Source organism: Zosterops lateralis (assembly GCF_965231275.1).
Source record: "Zosterops lateralis genome assembly, chromosome: 1".
NCBI lineage: Eukaryota > Metazoa > Chordata > Aves > Passeriformes > Zosteropidae > Zosterops > Zosterops lateralis.
The window spans coordinates 72,324,643-72,341,097 of NC_139762.1; positions in this window are offsets into that span (position 1 = coordinate 72,324,643).

Genomic DNA, 16,455 nt, shown 5'->3' on the forward strand with positions numbered 1-16,455 from the left:
AGCTACCAACAGTGAGAATCTCGGCCTAAATAAATAATCATTCCCTTAGAAATTAGAGAGTAACCAGGCAAGGCACAATGGAACAGACTGCTAGGCTCTTAAAGACACTATTTGAAATGTCATTGTTTGAAATGTCAAGGTAAACCTTGACTTCATCCTTTGACTTCTATGAAACATAAAGAATGTATTAGAAAATGTATTAAGAATGTTAGGAATCCTGGACTTGGGTAAAATTTTGATGTCTCTTGAGTCAAAACACCTACTTAATTTCAAGTCATTGAAATTATAGTTTATGTAAATATTCTTAACTTCCTACAACAAAAGGATGTCTATAATAACTGTCAAAGATGGATAGTCTAATCCAGTTCTCCAATGCATACAGGCTCTCAGAAGTGTTATTACTAAAAAACCCCCAAACAATTAAACAAAAAAATCCTAACACCCACTCCCAAAACCATTGTGGCAATGCCCTCTTTTATGAATACAATTGAATTCTTGAAGGCAACATTGATTGTGTTTGATGATCATGGCTTAAATCTGCGGTAACAATTCACTGAATTATTGATCCAGAACTGCTGTTCTTTGTTATTTTGTTAATATGAACAATAAAGAGCATTATCAACAATCTTAAGAAAAAATTGTTCTGTCTAGTTTTCTTTGGTGCTAACATGGTAAATTTAAAGAAATGGGAACTGGATCTTTTACGTTTGCCCAAAATAATTTATTCTATCAGAAAATATCAATCCATTGAAATAAGTAATTTGAATCCCATGTCTAGATTTTTTTAAAAGCCTTAAATAGTCCAATAAGGTAAAAATCATTAGTTTGAATTCTCCAGATTAATTTTTTTAAAAATTTTAAGTAATGTTTTGAAGTATAACCCAGTAATTAAAAACATCTTCTAAACAGATTTTTTAAAAATTATTTTAATTACATTTCATTTCTTTTAACTGATGTTTCAGATAAAATCATAATGATAATTCATTTATCTGAATGAAATTCACTGTTTTGATTTATATGTCCACTAAGGTTAGGCTACTTTAAATTTCAGAAAAATAAGTTCAGAGGACAGAAAAACTTTTTTGCTAATGTGGTTCTATCTGTAAATTTAAAATTCTAATTATTTCCATTTTGAAAGTTCAAATTCTAAACACTTTTTTGTATCATTGGTCAGATTCTTAGCATCCACAAAAGCTCAACAGTACAAGTTGTGTCAAAGTTGTGCTTCATATCCCCACACTCACTTTAAGACTTTGCTTCTGAGATTTATACACACTTCTGAACATGATACAAAAACCGAAAGATCCTCGCTTCCTTGCCCTAGAATTTAAATTTCTTAAAATGTTTAACACATCTGATGAAACAGTTACCTCTCCTGCTCCATTTATTTCCCACTCCATTATGCAATGCCAGACACCGAGGGGAGGAAAGGCAGAAAGCTGGGAAAAGTTATGAAAGAAAGGCTTTTCTTTCCCTGTTTTTAAAAACTAGTAAACGGCCTCCATAAGACCATAGACAGCAGAAAATTGAGCTTGCCTTGTCTCCAGAACTCTCTTCTGATTTTCCCAGCTTGAGTGACGGTTCAGATATTTCCTATGTTTTGTGTATGCCTCTTTTACCTAATTTCATTGCTTGTAGGCCTCTTTTATCTCATTCATTAGCATTTCATTGCTAACCTTTCTTAATCTGTTGTCTCTCCATGTACAGTCTATAAGGAGGTCATGGAAAGCCATTAATGCCTTTTAAAAACCAGTGGAGAAGTATTAGTCACTGAAACTTTTAGTTTGATGTGAGGGGAAGAATACATCCTGACTTCCCACGTTTTGTGTCATCTGTCAAGTTCTTGCACTACACAAATGCATGTCAAAAAATTATAAAAATGCTTGTTATTAACTGATACATACGTTTAGCCCTACTTTAAATGAAAGTGCAGTATCATTAAAAAGTTTTCTCCAACCCAAGTTAAAGATTACCAGTACATTTCTTTAGAATGTTAAACTAACCTATTCAATTTCGTGCTGGTGTTTAAATTAAAAAAAAAAAAAAAAAAAAAAAACCAAAAAAAAACCCAAACAAACAAAAAAAAAACAAACCCCAAACATAATAAAATACGAAATTTAAAATTTGCAGCTTATTCCAATAATTCATGGTACTGGATCTCTAGCTGCTCAAACAAGTCTGCTTACAAACCACTTTTTGGTAGTATATATATGCATAAGTAGATTATTTAAGCCATTAAGTCGGTCCAAAGGGGAGAGGGCATAGGGATGTGTTTCTTGTTCAATAGATCTTAGTCACAAATCTTGTTTACGTTTAAGAATAGGAATATTCTGAGGAAAAGGCCTTTTTTTTATACGACCTTGATTTTCTAAATGAACTATAATGTGTATGAAATATGGAAGTCCTTGAATATTCATTCTCCTTATGGCAGTAGTCACATAGCTTTAAAAAAAGTTGTTTTCCTTGATCATAAAATGATAATGATTCAAAGTTGCCACCAAAGTTTTTGAATTGTAATATTTTGAATGAATTTGGGTTAACAGCAACAGACACTACTTCAACTCTTTCACAGAGGCCACTGGGACTAAATCTCTGACTACTACATCTTGCATCCTCAGTGCTCTTTAGCCTTTACCCGTCAGACACACTCTAAAAATCCAAAGCATACATTTTCACATCCATTGAACATCTGGTTAAGTGTTTTTCACTAAGCAAATGCAATTTTTACTAGCTGTAACTTATGCTGCTCCTGTCCTAAGAAAGCAGAAGAGTGATGCTTGTTGTCACATGGCCAAAACACTTCCATAAGAAAAGCTCTGTAAAACAGCTGGTGGTGTAATTTTGTTGGTTATTTATTTTTCAATGTATGATACATTCCTATAACAAGCAAACAAACTAACTAACTCAACAGTAATTAAAACTATGTTAATTATTTCTACCAACAACCTGGCCACCTTCAAATCTTTCTTCAAAAATGAGTGAGTTTACAAATCACAGAATGGCTGAGGTTGGAAGGGACCTCCGGAGTTAATCTGTTTTACCTTGCCTGCTCAAGCAGGGCCACCAAGAGCAGGTTGTCCAGGACCATGTCCAGACAGCTGCTGAAGTCCAGAAAGAAATTAGAACATTTCCAGTTTCAGAGGTAGTAGAAGAAGAACCCATGAAATGTGAGTGTTACCAAAGATGTGAAGAAACCATAGAATAACATGATGTTTTTGTGGCATACTTTATGTTCTCACACCAAGATAGAAGTAGATGACGAGAGGAAAATCTGAGTCTAAGAGGTTTAACCGTCTCTGCAGATTTAAGATTTAAGAGAAAGCCATCACAAAAGATTCTATGATATTTCTTATTTACTAGGTTAACAAAACAAAGATTCAAACCATAAATACATTTCCTAGGTTTGAAATCACACACACCAATTTTACTACTAACTGTAGACAAATCACCTCTTCATGTAAAGTTTTACAAGGTTTTTGCTTAAAACCATCAGATTTTCTTGCATATGAAGTGAATATTCTTGCCTTTCTATGTGTATAGATTCAAACTGGATAGACAATCAACCCGAAATCCATGGTGTTATACAGAGTTCAATGAAGTGTTTGGAGTCGTAATTCACAACTCATTTGTAGGTAAGTCACTCCTGGAAGACTGACCATTTCCTGCTCTTCTCTTTGTTTCCCTGTCTTAATGCCTATGGGGTGCTCCCTTCCTCCTTGCTGCCATCACCTTTACTAAAACCACAATTGGTTCTGAGACCAATTATGTAATATTCAAAATAAGATTTGAATCAAAGTCATAGCAAAATTATATACAGCTAAAGTGAGCTATACCTATGTATATTTAATTCAAATTGTTGAAATTTTAAATTGCCAATTAAAGACATTAGTGAAAGTCAATACAGCATTATTTTAATGACTCCCAGATAATCCCAGAGCAATCAATTTAGATCAGAATGAGTTTATTGTAAAGTGCCAAAGGTAGGGGAAAAATGCTTCCTTAGCACTACAAAGTAACGATCTCTCAAATGAATAATGCCTGTTCAGAATTTAACTAGATAATTACTTCATTTGCATTTGCTAAGGTGATAAGAGGAAAGAAAAGACAGCTCAGAGGGAAATGATGTAAGTGTTAAAAAGTGACATGCAAAAGACAGTGTTCCTCAAAGTTCTGGCTTACCGAGTCCATTTTAAAAGAAACACTTCTATTAACCTAAGCATCCTGGTGGAAAAAAAACAAAGTAGAAAAAGTATGTAATAGAAAAATACATTACAAGACAAGAATCTCTGACATGCAGTTCAGACTGACTGGAGGCTGAACCAATCAGATATATTTCCATTCTTGTTTGTATATAATAAATTTTAAAACTGACTAATAGAACACAAAACTGCTGAGGTCTATTTCCGTATCTGTTATTGCAGCCTTGTAGAACAGCAATTGTGCTAGTCATGGTCATACCCGCAGAAATAATACTATTTGAAGCAAGAAAAATTATCTCAGCCATTTGTAGATGGCCTGGAATGACCCTTTCTTTTATCCAAGGTGAAGATTCCCTCTATTTTTCAGCTTTAGGGTACCACATTTAGTTTTTGAAAAGAAGATTAAGCACCTGTTTGTCTTCAAGTGTAGAAACTAGATTTTTGAAATACATAAAACTGTGTGTGTGCTGTGATCACTTTCACCTCTAAATCTTTCTAGCTAGTAGGGAATATCCACAAGTATCACCAGTGTACCTCTGCTGGTGTTATATGCTTTGTTCTGGTATTTTGTGGACCTGAGCTCCATCCTTGCATAGTATGTGAAAGAAGTAAGATTTTTCTGAGGATTACAGTTCTAGTGAATCTGAACCCCATTGTTTTTATGGCAAGAGCCTTCCCTGGTTGCAATATTTACAAATAGAATTGCACTTGTGTTTAAATATGCAAACAGAAAGCACTTATGAGAACTTTGTAGGTTTCATTCACTGTCCAACAACAGTTGGATGTGTTGTTCTGGAATATTTCGTGTTCTAAAACTGAGACAGATTTTATGCTTTAGGATACCTGTAAATATTTTAACATTGCAAAATATTTCTCTCTCTGCAACTAAAGTAAAATGTTGGGTTCTGGATGTTTGGTTCAGCAGCATTAGTTATAGCTAAGGTGCTGACTCCTTTCTGAAAGAGGGCACCAGCATATGGAAATGAAAATATTTTGGAACCGGTGGGGGAAAAAAACCCTAAAAAGCTCTTGAGTCTCCACATGAACAAATAGATGTTCCTGAAATGCATATTCCATTTCTCACTATTATCCCACCCCCAGCCTTCCTCCTATGTTTGCTATGATCTTTTAAACAAGATCATAATTATTAAGATAATATTTTTGATTTTTTCTGTTTCTTATTCTTCTCTTCCCCAAGCTTACATTATATTTTAGAAAAGATACAGTATTTCTGCTCTTTACATATTGCATTTCTTTTAATCTAGGATCACATTCCTTCATTCTTGTTAGTCAAATCATAACCATAGTTTATCATTGCTGTTATTATTATCATTGTCTCAAAACAAGGGACCAGCTCTTAAATGTTAAAAAACCACTGATGTACTCATTAAGGCAAGGTATTTCTGTTCTGTTTTGTTGGGTTTCTTTTTCAGACAGAGGATAAGATAAAGGAAAGAAGTATATATATATATATATAGTTAAGTGAAATATTAATAAATCTCTCAACAGTCATAAGATATATTTGTAAATCCTTCAGCCTCATGATGAAAATTTACTTTCTTTCAGGTATGTATCTCAGAAGGTACTGGAGCTTTTCAGTTTCATTCACTGTGTAAGATACTGAATAGTTACCTTCCATATCCATTTAGATGCTAAAGAGATATTCATGGAGTGTATTAGTTAAAGTGACAATTTTGTCATCTGTTTTATTTCTCAGTTAAATTTGTAGCCAGGGTAAGCAAGAACATTTTTCTGAACATGATGAGAAAAGATCTTTAACTATCCTACACATGATGTCCTACTAGTCTTTAACGAACCAAGATTAGATGGCCTGAATGAACAGCATCTTGGAAGGATGAAAATTTCTGCCTCATTTCTGAGTCATTTTTACATTATTCTAGAGCATTCAAACTAAACATTCTATACAATTAATCAAGGAGGCAAAAAAAAATATTCATTTTTGAGGAGGAGGGGATGTAACAATACTTACTTTTTTTTCTGCCAAAGTGGAAAAAAGATTCAGGGAACTATTCTTAAGGTCAGAAAGGTTGTTTCGTGTTTATTGGGGGTGGTGGTGGTGTTTTTTTTTTTTTTTTTGTTTTTTTTTTTTTAAAGAAAGAAAACTCATCTAAGACTCATTAGAATCAACAATGAATTTCAAAATGGTGAAAAAAAATCAAGCTGCAAGAAACAATAGGGTGAAAGATAAAATGATGACTAACGCAGGTGAGAGCCAGCCTGGTGGAGAGTGAGACTAATGTTGGTCTGTACTGATCAGAGAAGGAAAGCCAAAGGCATAGCATGTCCTATCAGAAAGTGACATCATCTGGACATAAAAAGAATATTTTGCATGTTTCTTTCTACGATAATGGTTCGATTTTGGTGTAACAATATTACCAAATATATGGATTTGCAGTGTTAATGAAAATGTTGTGATAATGGGATGGTACAGCATAGAGGAGTCATGGAAGCAACCTGGGTTATAGTACACATCTATCTATTTCTTTAAATGAAATTGTCTGGTCATGATCACTTCCCATTTTCTACTTTTTAGTACTGGATTCCATCTGATATATAGGTGTATATTGTGCTGATAGTTGCTGTGCATAATTTGTGACCCTCTCAGGTTCACAACTCGAAAATCAAAAACTGGATTGGTTTCTGTTTTCTAAAGCCCTTTGCTAGGGAAGCACAGTGTTGAAGATTTCCTCTTCCTTAATCTAGGTTTCATTTGAGCTCATTTGTCTAAATTTACTAGCAAGATGTAGACCTTACACTTTATTTATTGATATACAGTTCCACCTTAGACCCCTATTTACTATCTAAGCAAGATAGTGAGGGTGTGTTACATGCATTTGTGAGAGACTGAAATATTTTATGGCTTATTTAGATGAGAAAGCTCACAAGTAGGAAAAATGTGATAGTCTGTTTTTCCCTTAGACCCTTTTATCTTTGAGGTAGACACAGGACCTTCAAATCAACACTTGATGGATTTTTCCTTCTTTTTAATAATTGATCTGTGGTGGGCCAGATTTCTACTTTTCTCTTTAGAGAAACCTGTCAAATGAGATAGAGCTGTGTGGAACTATTGAAACTTTCAATTGCTTTCAAATGGCTTGTATTATCATTTTATTAACATTTGTTATTTGGTTATGTTTTCTCTGCATGTGACTTGTTGGGAGACAAAATATTAGTCAAATCATTTTAGGTAGTGTTAGTTTAATTTTTGCCATGTTTATTTTGTCTTTTTACTAAGAAAAAATTATATGGGAAAAGCTCTAATTTTTATTTTATGGATAGATGGTTTTGTCTCAACCAAATTTAGCCTGGGAGTGTATAAAAATCCCCCATAACCCAGGACCCCCATGCCAAATTCAATTAACAAATTATGAGTGGGCCTGGACAGTGAAACAAATCTCTGCAAGGGGGAGTGGTAGAATGGGAGGTGCAGAAACTGGACTGTAAGAACCAGCAGCTGAAACTACCTAATGGAGAGACAATGTGCTGAAAAGTGAGAAGCCATAGAGATAAATTTGAAACTGCCCTTTTGAAGTGTTCCTATATAACAGATTGAACCATAGGAACTGCTAAATCTAAAAAAACCTGGTACATCTCAGAGCTGAGAATGTTTATCTGGGGTGCCTGTTGAGGTTATCCCAAATATGGCCATCTAAACCAGAAACAACAGGTCTTATGAAAAATCTAGAGACGGTGTTGTCCTATGGCATTCCCATCACCCATGACTCTGACCAAAGCAGGGTCGGGAATTCAAGTAAAAAGTCACAGGAAGTTCCCTAGTCTGACCTGTATGGGTGTTCAGAAGTCAAATATTCAGCTCTGTGAGAAATGGCAGAGGTATGTTCAAATGGGACAATGTATTCCTGCTTGAACATGTATGATGTGACAGGACTCTGATGTACTACTGAGTTTCCTGCCATGTGTCCTGGGAAGGTTTTTATCACACAGTAAAAGATCCAGGGAAAGTAATGGATCTCAAGCACAACCCAAATGGACAGTGCATGGAATCCAAGCCCTGTCTGAGACTCAAACTGATAGAAGCTGGGTTTCATTATGTTGATCAACTGTATGGTTCAGGGTACAACAAAGTCATGGTTGAGACACTTTACTCATCTATTAAAAATATAATTACATAGAGAAGGGCAACATTAACTGAAAAACAGTGAACAACTGAAGAGCCAATTATATCACTGTTACCCTTTTCATGTTTAACTAATTATGTCTTTCAGCATACTCTAAATGTCAGTGGAGCTTGATATCCTGGACAAACCAGGAGGTAGCCGCAAAGAAAAAAGTGAAATCGACTCAGGGGCAAACCAGTTAGTAGCTTTTCTCACTTCTTTGTAAAAAGCACAAGAACTCTTGTAGTTTGTAATTTTGTTGGGTGTCTTTTGTTGGTTTATTTGAGGGCAGAGCTGATATTAGGGTAGGGGCAGGGTTTGGTGTGAAATTATCTCTGGTCCAAAATCAACAGCATCAAATGCACTTCACCAGGTTTTCCTAAATATAGGGAAGAACCTGCCAATTTAAGATCATAAAATTGGTTTGATTGGGAAGTATGTGTCATAAATGAGAGTGAAGATGATCTTGGCAAAATTTGCCACAGTTGACCAATAAATAATTATCTGTGAAAAAGAGCACAATATGATGACTCTCATTATGCATTTTAATTATGGGTTTTAATTGCCTTTTGAATCCTATAAAAGTCCGTGGCCTACAACCCTTTAGCTGTTTTATTTCCTATCTGTAGAACTGTGCCAGCATTTGTCTAGCTCCAGTGAAACAGTAGAGGACACAGTGTCTTTTACCAGTGGATGAAAAAAATGAAAAAAGCTATTATTAGCATATCATCTTGAATTTTGTCCTATTAAAAACTCAGTTTGGCAAAAAAGTAGCTTAGATCTATCACCTAAGATAAACACAATGAGGAAGAGCTAAAAAAAAAAAAAAAAAAATTTGAAATATAATAGACTTTATAATGCATATGCAGCTCTCTTACTATTATCTGTTAGTAATGGGAAAAAACAAAACAACAAAACCACATTTACATTAACATTTACAGCTTTAAAAAAGAGAAATTGAAGATATTTATTATTTGATAGACCATTTGGTAGTGCAAGTCCAATGGCCCCTAAAATTATTTCTGGTTATTTAAGGCATCTTTGATTTTTGAAAGCTCTGGGGAGTAAATTTTTTGATGTCAGAGATCCAAATTAAACAGTGACACTTCACAGATCCTCCAGGGTCCTCCAGTTTTACTATGGAATATCTTATTCACTATATGGATGAAATACAGTAAGAGTTTCTCTGTTTAATTAAAAAGAAGTGTGTGTGTGTGTTTATATAAATTCATCTGCATGGTTTAGAATAACTCTTCCAAAAGCTGACTGAAAATGTTCAAAGAGTTTGTCCACAATTCATTAAAAAACTTAGAATTCAATTTATTATTGCTTCCATGAAATATTATCACTTATATCTGAAGCTTACAGTTGCTGCCCTTTAGTAGCTTGGTCTAACACAGATCTTTAGTTCTGACCCTCAGTGCTTTCTTTCTTCTGAAGTTACCAGCTGTGCTTCTTATCTGCATGTGTCAAATATTCAGCCTGTGTTACTGGAGCAGATGTTATTCATAAATGGAGTTGTTAACTGTGCTGATGAGGTCAAACTGTCTCCAAGAGGTCATTGAAACTGGAGGCAAGGGACAAATGAAATAACTGAAGGACAGTCTGAGAGAGTTGGGGTTGTTAGGTCTTGAAAAGAGAAGCCTCTGGGGAGACCTTAGAGCATTTTCCCATTCATAACAGTGGCCTACAATAAAACATAGAGAGGGATTTTCTACAAGAGAATGCAATGAAAAGGGTTGTGGCTTCAAACTGAGAGTAGGTTTAGCACAGGTATTAGGAAAAAATTCTCTATTGTGAGGGTGGTGAGGCACTGGAACAGGCTGCCCAGAGAAACATCTCTGGAAGTGTTCAAAGCCAGGTTGAATAAGACTTTGAGCAACCTGGTCTAGTGAAAAGTATCCCCCCGAACCTGTGGCATGGGGATTAGAACTAGATAATTTTTATGATTCCTTTCAACCCAAACCTTTCTATGGTTCTGAGGATCTGTGATATTAAAAAAAAAAAAAAAAAAAAAAAAAAAAAAAAAAAAAAAAAAAGATAATTATAGTCAACCCCATAAAAGTATATTCATCTTTATTAAAATAAACAAACAACTAACCACCTCAAAAAATTTGCATAAAAGGGTCTTTTTCATGTTTGAATTTAAATTGAAATACTCAAAGATTCTGTTGAAGGTGCAGAAGAAAAGAGGACTTTCTGTGTTTCAACAGCAAGTGCAAGAAAAAAATTTCCTTTCCAGAAGCTTTTGCAAGGTAGTTTGGCCTCCATGAAGTCCATTCTGATTCTAGACTGGGGAACTAAAGGAAGTTATGGAGTCAGGCAGAAGAGTCACTGCAGTATATAACTGCAGATTACTCCAGACTGCTGCATAGCCAGCAGACCTTTTGGTGGAAACACTATTTGCATCTGCTGAGCCCAAGCTACAGAAAAAGTACTTTAGATTTCCACCCTTTCTATCATTCTTTGGATGCCTGATCTTTTTACTTATCATGTCTCCATTTAATCCATAAGTCAACAGTGAATAAACTAAAGAAATACCTGTGATTTGTTCATATCACCAGTTTGCCAAACCCAGTCCTCTTTCCTTCTTTTTGCGCTTGCACTCACAGTGTGAAACATCTCATAACCTGTTGCATTGAGAAAATATATAGCTAATATCTGGATATTTTATACATCTAAATATTTCCCCTTACATAGCACAATAAAAAACAATTTTTTTGAAAAAATTATAGAATTTTTATAAAGTGATAAAATTTTTAGTTTTGTGTAGGGTGTGTGTGTGCCCTGTTACTACTATAATCAAATCCCTGCCAAAATTATTGTAGTCAAATATCCATTCTATCTGAAAATGAAACATCTTTGGTAGGATTTTTTTTTAATTGAAAGTATTATCTTTTTTTAATTTAATACATTAAAAGTAAAAAAAAAAAAAGACAAAACAAAAACATCTATTTGAAATTATTTCTTTTCTTCTTCTATATAAATTGAATTTTTTGTCCAATATTTATCTCCCATAGTTTATCATGACACCAAGAGAAGATATATACAAAACTATTCTCGATGCAAAATGGAAAGCACAATTAGAAATACAGATAAAGGGGGAATAGAAAGATAAAACTAAAATATAACTATGCAATATTCCTGTGCAATACCTCAAAATAATTTCCCAAACAAGATATTTTTGTTATTATTTTTAGCTGAAAGGTAGGAACATCAATTTTTAGTTTAGGGACAATCATCTTTCACTTCCAAGCTTTTACTGTAAAAAAAGTAATTTTTCTCTGAATAAAACATGAAAAGCAACTAAGGAATGGTGAAAAATACCCACTCCTCTGATTACTGGTCTTTTGAACCAACCGCAGTACCTGAAAACCTGGTGCAATAATGTCCATGACGAGATTCTCATTTGCACAGTAGAGAACATACACGTATTTTCCCTTTTAATATAAGTCAAGAACCTGGCTTCTTGACCTTTGTTCCCTCAGTTTCTGGTGAACAAATGCCCATACCCATATTCTGTAGATATAATTACAGATTTCTTGTATGGATTAGCTACATCTTGTACAAACTTTAAATAACTTTTCTTATGACAAAAGTGTGTTCTGCTTTATGCATACTGAGTAAAAACTATATCTCTGGACAGATTAAGAGTTGTAAAGATTTATTCCCAGCATATGAAATAATCTAGCTGGTCTAGAGGATGAGAAATATTTATAGCAATAATCCAGTAACAGAGTGGTAAAAAACTTCTTGTATTTTTAAAAGCTTAAGTTTTAGCACTTGTCTTGCAGACAAAACCTATCACTCAAATATTTCCTGACCTCCACTGTATGGAAAGGTGAAAGCAAATCTATAACCATAGACAAAACCCTTATGTTTATTCATAACTAAAGTACTCACAGAATGCTCATTAAATGCAGCCATTACATATTAGGTTGTGATCCCTGGCTCCAGGTTGCAGAGTACGTCTTACCTTCCACCCCCTTGTTTTAATTAAACTTAGGAAAAAAAATAATAATTTTGTTTAATGTGCCTAAAGTCGAGTAACTGAAAGCATTTCTGAGGCTTGTCAGCACTGAAAAAGCATACATAGTTTTGTCAATTACTGGCTGCTAGTATGTCACAAGGAAACCAGCTGCCCCTGTGAACCACAACCTTCTGTCCTAGAAGTGTCTGAGACATTCTGTTAGCAAAGTGGTTTTAAACCCAGTCATAGATGTATTTACACAAAGTCACTGTTACTGTCACTGCAGAGAACACAGGAACAGCCTCAAAGACCAGCTTGCTTTTATATTTGCTGCCTGCACGTTTAATTTATCTCCTCTCCTATTTGTGAATGCCTTTTTCTACAGAGCGCAACTTGGATCATGTATAAGCTAGAGGGGTTCTTGTCTCTGCTGTCAGATCTAGGCCATCCTATCTGGCCTTGCAGAGAGGGGCAACTGGGACAGGTCCATATCCTTCCCACCATGATAGATCATCTGCTAACAGAGCAGATGGGATTTGTAGATAGACTGAGTTAAGCTTTATGCTGGCAGCCTGCAGAGGAGATACAGAGCCAAAAGACATGGCAGATCATGAACACAGTCCCAGGTTTGCTTTGTCAGAGAACACAACAGTCATTAACCTCAGTAGTGTTTTACCTACAAGGATCAAGACCAAAGCTGGTAACACACAAGATATGGAATTAATGCAGAAACAACACACTGAAGTGGTATACCTAGACAGCTTTTTTGGTCAGAGACATTAAAACTAAATCATTGCTTGTAGAATGAAAGGTACTTGTTTGCAACATTACTTGGCTTGACTAGAGAGATGCCTTGCAAGAGCCTTGATGGAGTCTTGTCATTCTGTACAACAAAGAGTTGTGTTTTTCACACTAACAGCTCAGCTTTTCAGTTTAATCCTTTTTTGAGTGGGTAGTATTTTGAAGCAAAATAGATTTTTTGCTTGCTTCTCTGCTTTTAAAATGATTGTCAAAATATTCAGAACAGTGTAAAAGGGTTCCCTAAATTGCAAATCCACATGATGGTTCCTACTCAAAAGCAGGCCATAACTACCCATATGTGCCTATGCAGTAAAATGCAAAATGATCTACAATTCTGATCTTTTTATTTATTAACTTAATATTTACATGTTCTAAGAAATAGATTTACCTCTCTAAGGTAGAAATTAATTATTTATTTGGTTGATTGGTTGGTTTTGTTGTGTTTTTTGGTTTTTGTAGATGTACTAATAAAATTAAGATAGTCAAAGATTTTCTCAGAGCTTATGGAGAATACGCAGGAATCTATTAGATACTAATACAATAAAACGAAAACCTAGTATTGTTCTTATGTGTGGTTTTTACACAAAGGTTCTCACTTTTTATTTTAAAAACATTTTTAGGTCTTAATTAACTAAACAGAAACACAATCAATGATATGTCATTGTGTTAATTTATCCACAATATTTGTGATAACTAGGAAAATACATAGGAAAAAATTATTAGAGTAGTGGAGTGTATTCATGACAGATATAAATTTAAAAGAACATTTCATTTATTGAGGAGCCTTGATGTCCTTAGAAAGACATTATCTGATGTTAATGGATACAGTGGGAAGTGTTCTATAATAAGAAAATATAAATATTTTTACTCTTAGAATGTTTTAAATGTCTTCTACATATGGAATATTGCTTTCCTAACACTGTATTCCCTGGTGCATTAAGTAGTTTGCTATTTCCAATTTCTCTGTTCTGGGGAGTGGCACAGATACAACAAATGAAAAAATAAATGTTTCATTTTGTTGGTTTCCTAATTTTGTCTCTGTGCTTTTTTCCCCACTGCATTTCTTCTTCAACTCTTCCCACAAATACCAAATCACAGGAGAAGATTTTTTTAAATACGTTACTTGTTTGTTTAGTCATTATTTATTCTAGCTAAAGGTGTTTCTTCTTAGTATGCACCACCTAGAGCTGGTTTTATTTCTTTTATGCATATCTGTATGCTGTCCTTCTGCTAGCTATTTCTCTGGCTTCATTATCCCACTGAAAGATCAAAAGCAAAATTTTATATGCAAGAAGTGTGATGCAGAAACGTTTATCTCACCTCAAGATCACGCTTATCTACTAAAACAGAAAGACACTGAATCCAAATCTACTATTTTTAACCTGTTCACACACCATCATTCAGACAAGAAAAACCCCCTATTTTCCTTTTCTAATTCTGGAAACTTGTGAGGTTTTTATCTTCTTTTCTTCCTGTTAGTGCTGGGATTAATGCATGAGAGACACAGATTTTTGTGTTAGGACTCAGATGTTTACCAATTCCCGTCTAAAGAACAGTCTCACGAGCTGTGAGCTCCAGCTAACAAGGTAGAAAATGGATCTGCCTCTAACTCTTTCCATGGTCTTTTTAGCACTAGTTACCCAGTAATGGGATGACACCTTTATTATTTATACTTATAACCCAATAACTAACTACCCGAGGTCCTCAATGTGGAGCTTTTCACACAATTAGAAAAAAACTTCCCAAAACCATGAAGAAGAAAGTGAAAGAAGAACAACCTAGCCAACACTAAATCCTCCATATTGCCTCCTATTTATTACTATGTACTAAACCCTCAAATCCTAAGTTCTACACTCTGTGATATCACACTTCCATTCAAACTACACACCCATAATCCCAGACCTACTACTCAACTCCAGAAGCCTGTTCCACAGCCCCAGGTCAAATGTCGTGCCTACCTGAGGTTAAGTGCCTTTTACCACAGAAAGCCTAAAATTCTCAGCTTCCAAGGTTCCAACAGAAACTCACATTTGTTTTCCTGGTGTTCATGAAAAATGAACCAACATTAAGAAGAACAATCTATCATAAACCCAAAACCTGAGTCCTGAGTATAGAGTGAAAAGCCCATCCAAGCATATTGAAGATTGCATATTTCCATATCCATGGCTTACATTTTATATACATTAAACTGTATCTGCAGTTCTACCCAGGCTGTGCAACTTGCCTTCACCTTTAGCACTCTGTAGTATCTGCTAGTAGCAACAAGCTTTGTCATCTGTTTCTTTGATATTGAAGAACTTCCAGGGCATACTCCTTTTGTCTTCACCAAAAAAAAAAAAAAAAAAAAAAAAAAGTGCTTTGTTTCTTATCTTTTTAATAAGTTATTTATCCATGTGGAGGCTGGCTCTCTTATCTCATGGCAGCTTAGTTGCTTTAAGAGCCTTTACTGAGGGATTGTGTTGATTGCCTTTGGAAATCAAAGGATGTCATATGAACCTTTGCACAGGCTCATTGTTTCCTTCAAAGAACTCCCATAGATTTGTGAGTTCTGTCTCTAAAGAAGACACTAGTTCTATTTTTTGCACTAACTGTTACCAGTTTTTGTAGAAGAAACAAAAGTGAGTACCATTTTTCTGTGGTATACAGGTGGAAGATGCTGGTGTCTGCCCTGGAATGTTTTCAAAAATTGGTGACATATTTACTATCTTCAAGAGGCTGGAAATCACAATCAGTAATTCACCTGCCACTAATTTTAGTGCCTTCAGGTCTGACAGGAAAACATTTTTAGGTCCTTATTTACTAATATTTAACAAGACAGGTAGTCAAGAGTCAATTACTTGCACATATTTCTTAGGCCAATTCACAGACAGATTGAGAAGAGATTCAACCGGCAGAAGCTTAGAGGATAACTCTATGCCATTCAGCATAGCTTCTGGAACTAGGAACATTTGAAAAAATCAAACTCATATTAGCTTGAATTGGTTTTGCAAGGTTCATTTATAAAAGTAACTGGTTTGTATAGTAGACTTTAATGGGGCATTTTACCTAATCCTTCATAACAGGCTGAATTATATCAGCATCATATAGTATCAGTGAAAAGTTTACTAAACATTTTAAAAATAGTTTAATGTTAGATTTCAGTGGTAATTCTAATGAAGAACAAGGATAATGTTAATAGAGCTCCGCAAGAATCGCTTCCTGGCCTCATGTTATTTTATCTACAGTTTAAGTAAAAATTTTTAGAATAATAATAATAATAATAATTTTTTAATATTGCCAAAATGTGAGCTCTAGTAAGAAAATACCACTCCAACAGGTAAAAGTTGAAAAACAGCAACACACAGCA